The sequence below is a fragment of the Herpailurus yagouaroundi genome, unplaced genomic scaffold (assembly GCF_014898765.1).
Source record: "Herpailurus yagouaroundi ecotype Mexico unplaced genomic scaffold, PumYag 181, whole genome shotgun sequence".
Lineage (NCBI taxonomy): Eukaryota > Metazoa > Chordata > Mammalia > Carnivora > Felidae > Herpailurus > Herpailurus yagouaroundi.
This window is the reverse complement of record NW_024412412.1, coordinates 6,829,944-6,836,000: the sequence shown is the minus strand read 5'-3', so window position 1 is coordinate 6,836,000 and position 6,057 is coordinate 6,829,944.

Here is a 6,057-nt window from a genome sequence, read left to right as displayed (position 1 = left end):
GACCCTGGGCTCACGACCTGAGCCAAAACCAAGAGCTGGACACTCAACTGACTGAGCCATCCAGGCGCCCCTACTCGTCCTATTAATTGGTACATAACGTACCATGGTTAGAATATTACATATAATATTGTTCTAATGTTCGTAACATAATACCTATATAAGTATATCGTGATATAATTTTCCATTCTTTTATTTAAAAAGGGTTAGGTTTCCAATTTTTTCTCTTACGAACAATGTTACAATGAGCACTAGTTCACATGTCCCCTTGTGCACATGTGCAATGGTTACTTTAATATTTTTTAATATTTTTAATGTTTATTTTTGAGAGAGAGAGAGAGGGAGTATGAACAGGAAAGGGGCAGAGCGGGGGACAGAGGATCTGAAGCAGACTCTGCACTGTCAGCACAGAGCCCAATGCAGCACTCGAACCCATGAACTGTGAGATCATGACCTGAGCCAAAGTCAGATGTTTAACCGACTGAGCCACCCAGGCATCCCAGCAATCGTTACTTTAAGATGCAAAGCCAAGAGCGTTCTTCTGTGATTAAGTGGTGAGAATATTCCAATTTAGTAGCTATTTTATTTATTTAAAGCCCCAGCAACAGATAAGAATTCTTTTCTCCACATGCTTGGGTTGTTAGAGTTTTTAACTTTTGCCAATCTGACAGAAATAAGTTGGTGTGTAATTATGGATTAAATTGATATTTCTCTGATAAGTGTGGAGACTGGACACTTTTCATACGTTTATTGGCCCTTTGGGATTTTTCTTCCATGAACTTTCAGCGGTAACGCACATGTAAACTCGCAGGAGACCTGAATGCCAAAGCCTATTCTGAGAGGCCCACTCTCTGCTATTAAGCCAGGCATTGAAGATTTTTGCTAAAATACACAACAATGCCACTCTTGTCCCATTTTTCCTAATTTTGGAAAGTATATTTTTCATAAAAGTGTTACTTATGCTAACATACAACAGGTTCATCACTATATTTAAAATTTTTTTTTCATGCTTATTTATTTCTGAGAGAGAGCGAGCGAGCAAGTGAGGGAGGGGCAGAGAGCAAGGCAGACACAGAATCGCAGCAGGCTCCAGGCTCTGAGCTGTCAGCACAGAGCCCGAGATGGGACTCGAACTCATGAACCGTGAGATCATGACCTGAGCTGAAGTCGGATGCTTAACTGACCGAGCCACCCTGGCGCCCCCTTAATTAACTAATAAATACATATTTTCAGCAAAATTTCAGCTTTACTTTTTAATATGGTCGGCATCGATATATTTAACCCACAAAAGCTCAGTCAATTTGAAGAGTGAGACCACACGCTGGAGAAGTGCTGATGCCCGCTGCAGAGGGAAAGAATGCCTCGCTTTCCTGAACACGTGCAACAGTGTTGCTGGAGGAAAGCAGGAGTAGAGAACAGGGCAGTGTACGTGAAGTAACAGGCCCTGGGAAGGGCGGAGTTGCATGAAGGAACCTTCTGGAGCAGTAAGTAATGGCGTCTCTCCAGAGCAGCACAGATGCTGGCCTCATTCCCTGAGTTTGAAACAAGACAGTAAAATTTCTGCCCCTCATATGAGGTCAGGCTTGTGAGACAGGGAAGAAGGAAACACCCAGAAAACTTGCGATTTCTCAGCTATAAAGGCAACCATATCATACACAACTGTGGCCTGTGGGTCCTCTAATGTGCATGTTACATTCAGAATGACAGAATTAGACACTGGAAATTTCACCTTCACATCTGACTCCGAAGGAATCATACAGCAAGACTGTGTTTCTTTCTTTTTTTTTTTTTTTTTAATTAGAGAGAGAGAGAGAGAGAGAGCATGAGTGAGGGAGTGGGGAGAGGGAGAGAGAGAGGAAGAGAATCTTAAGCAGGCTCCATAGTGAACTCAGAAGGCAACGCAGGGCTGGATCCCACAATACGGGGATCGTGACCTGAGTGGAAACCAAGAGTCGGGTGCCCAACGGACTGAGCCACCCAGTTGCCCCGCAAGATTGTATTGCTAAATGCATGACTTTGTAGTATTGCTTTTCCCAATGGTCTGAATAAGTGTTGGGTTGATCTTGCCTCATTTACAGAAATGTCTTCTAATGTATGCTATGCCGTAAGATACGACACTATGAAAGAGGGGTCACTTCCTTTAGATACAAATCAAAACTCGCAGTGGTTATTTTTTTTTCCTTCTGAAGTACTACAGGGTAAAGCAGACAGGCAGGACTGCCACATCATCTAACTGTAATTGGAGTGACAGCAGGAGGGACAGAGAAACTGGAACAGAGACAATATTGGAAAGAAAGTGGCATGAATTTTCACAAAATTTTCCTCCAGTTACGGAAGTTTTCCAAGATTTCCCTCAAGTTCCCCAAACACACAGGTGGAAGGATTTCAGCATACTCTTGGCAGGACAACAACGAAGAAAACACATCCAGGCATATCATACATCGTCAGACTGCTGAACGCCAGAGGTGAACGGGGCCTAGTAACGTCAAGGGACGGGGGTAAGACTTTCCGCTGCCTTTACACCAAACACAGGAAATGGGGGAGACCATAGGCTCCTGGTCTTGGAAGATTCCTCAACCTAAAAGTCTTCACTCGACAAAATACCTTTCAAAAATAAGGACAGAATAAAGAGTATTTCTCCAGGTCGACAGAAGCTGAGAGCATTTGTTTTCATCAGAACAGCACTGTATGAAACACTAATGTAAATTACTCAGGTGGAAGCAAGACGCTTGCAAAGGAGAGTACAAGACTGTAGTCACAGATGAAGGACACTGGGGTGGGAAACTAGGAAAACATCAAGACCACTCAGAGAAACAGTCATCCCTGTGCTGAAAACTATGCCTGTGGTTTCCTGAGATGTAGTTAAAAAGGGAACAATAGCAAAGGAAAAGGCAGAAGAATAAAGAGAGCCAAATGTGGTGCGTATTGTATCTTAAGGAAGGTTGATAAAATTCTAATTTAAGGTAGGCTCTGATGAGTCATGGATGCATAATCACTAAAATAATAACATATATGTTCTCATAAAAGCTAATAGAGCATATCAAATAGAGCAACAAAGAGAATACTTGAGTGATGCAAATGAAGGCAAGAAAGGGGAATAAAAGAACAAAGAGAAAGACGGTAGAATTAACTCTAATTATATCAGAAACTAAGTTGACTACACACAGACTATATACTAAATAAAAGGATAGATTTTCAGGCTGGATTAAAAAGAAAACAGAACAGCAAGACCCAATGACATGCCATTTTTGAAGACACGCTTACCATGCAAGGACACAGATAAATTGAACGTAAACTGATCAAACATGACAGACGGCAGAAACCTCAACAAAAGAAATCTGGTGCGACCATTTAAACATCAGAGTCAATTTTAAGCACATAGTTTTTTTTTTTTTGTTTTTTTTGTTTTTTTTTTAATTTTTTTTTTCAACGTTTTTATTTATTTTTGGGACAGAGAGAGACAGAGCATGAACGGGGGAGGGGCACAGAGAGAGGGAGACACAGAATCGGAAACAGGCTCCAGGCTCTGAGCCATCCGCCCAGAGCCCGACGCGGGGCTCGAACTCACGGACCGCGAGATCGTGACCTGGCTGAAGTCGGACGCTCAACCGACTGCGCCACCCAGGCGCCCCAAGCACATAGTTTTACCAAGGAAAAACCAAGGACATTTTATAATAGTGAAAGGATCAGTTCAACAGGGAGAGCTACCGATCTTAAATGTGTATGCTCTTAATAACGTAGTGTCAGTTCTCAGATTTAAAATTCTCCCTTCACTTTTGACACTCAGAAAATTCTCTTTTCTTTTTAACTAGGACATGTATTGAGTTTTAGGTGTTTTTTTTTTTTTTTACATGATTTCTACGTACGCAGAGGGAGGGGAGGGGCGTTCCCTCAATCAGCTATGCCTTAATAATTTTAACTAGTGTTTCAAAAGGTGTTACAAGACGCTTTATAAGTGCACTATTTTAGGGGGAGAGTACTGCAGGGTCAAGAATCAAGTGACAACAATTGGGGGAATTTTACAGGGCAATGATGCACAAAATTTGATACAGTTTTAGGAATGTTGCTAATAATCCGTTGTATATATCCCACCTAGTATCCTGACAGGTAGAGGCTGGCAGGGAATCTGTATGATTTAGAGGCTGACAGGGAGTCTGTACGATTTAGGAGAGCTACAATTGAGACTGGTTCAGGTGAAAGGAAGCAGGAAGCAGGAGGAGTTCTTAGTGGTAGATGGTCAAGGCTACATGTGAGTCAGAGCTCCCAGGAAAGCAGAGCCCAGCTCCCGTCATGGGCTAGTGCCCTCCCTCCCAAGGTTATGGGTCGGCAAGAATTACCCCAGTATCTATGTGAGAATTTTAGAGTGCCCTCGCAATACTGTTAATGTGAAAGCATCCATCACCACCATCAGACTAATAGCTCACAACATGTAATATAGCGATCCTCATAAAATACAGCTTTTGTAAATCTTGCGTCTGGTTTCAAAAATAAGGGACTACTGAATTATAGAAATTAATATTTTTTTCCTTCAAAATGAGGCAAGAAAACCTATTCTACTTTTCTCTGTCCTCTGCCTCCACTTAAAATAGTAGCTTTCATATCAGAGAGTAATCGTGTTACCTCTCCAATGATACATGTAGGCTATATCCCAATAGAACGTGAATCACATTATTATCGGAGCTTCTCTGGCTTTAGCCTGTATTCAAAAGCAAGATAAAAAAAAAATTCTGAAAATAATTTCTCTGCCGTCAGTGATAGATTTGGCTTGGTAAATATTGCTTGGAAAATGTGCCTGATTTTAATCCGTAGAATCCAGAGGGCCATCTGGGGTATCAAGGTAGCTCAAATGACTCCATAGAGCTCAGGCACAGAAATAAAAAGAAACACCTTTTCCAGAGAGTCCCATTAGTGCCCTGAAGGCAGAAGCCAGATTCCAAGGGAGGAGAAAAGACAGAGGCAGCATGTAGAGCACACTTAGTTCAATTCGTGTCGGGCCTACTGCCACCATGCCTTAAAGACGGCTCTGTGGGTGTTCTTGGAGTCAGGGAGCGACGCATCCTTTCCTTTCTTGCGTTTACTTACCACTAAAGGTCTGGAAATGCCAGCGTAAGCTTTTGATTACATCTTGAAGTCGGCCTTGTGGTACTAACGGAACCCTTCGCTCCTAGAAGTATCGATGGCCTCCTAGTTCTCACGGGCAACGGCCCGCCCATCCTCCCTGACTCTACCCTGGTGGCTGTGTCCGGCTCATTTGCTCCACTCCTCTCTCCTCCACGGTGAGACACCCGACGACTGCATATGCTACACCTTCTCAGACGATGTCCTCCCTCCTCTCAGTGCCTAAATGCAGGCATTCACAGTGTTATTTCTTTGGCACTGCTATGGACTCACTGTTTGTGTTTCCGTCCTCCCTAAATTAATGCCTTGAAAGCGAATCCCCAACGCCGCGTTACTTGGAGGCGGGGCCTTTGGGGTGATGAGGACTCGAGGGTGGGGCCCTCAGGAGCGGCACTGGGGCTTTTGCAAGAGGCCAGCGAGCTAGCTGGCTCCTCTCCCGCCTGTGAGGCTACACCCAGGAGATGCGGCTGCAAACCAAGAAGTGGGCTCTTACCAGACACAGGATCTGCCCCACTTTGATCTTGGATTTCCCAGCTTCCAGTCTCAGAATTGAGGAATAAAAATTTGCTGTTTAAGTCACCCAGTCTTTTTTATTTTATTATTTTTTTTATTTTTTTTTGACAAGTGCGGTCTTTCAGTTGCTACAGTCACACTGCTCTGGGCAGGCCTCGTGGGTCCCGGCGGGAGGGTCCCGGCCGCCAGGTGCGGCAGGTGCGGCCCCGGGGACAGCCGCACGGTGGCGCCGTCGCAAGGCCGCTCTGAGACGCCTGGCACCTGCATGGGGTGGGAGGAGGGGGCGGGGGGATTCCGGGGGTCCCCAGGACCAGCCTGCGCCGGGCCGGTGAGCCCGGGAGCCCCTCCTCAGGCAGCAGGGGGGCTTCTCTCCGTCCGCGAGGCCCCCCCTCCCCCCAGAGGCTGGGGCCATCTGAGGGGCAGAGCGTG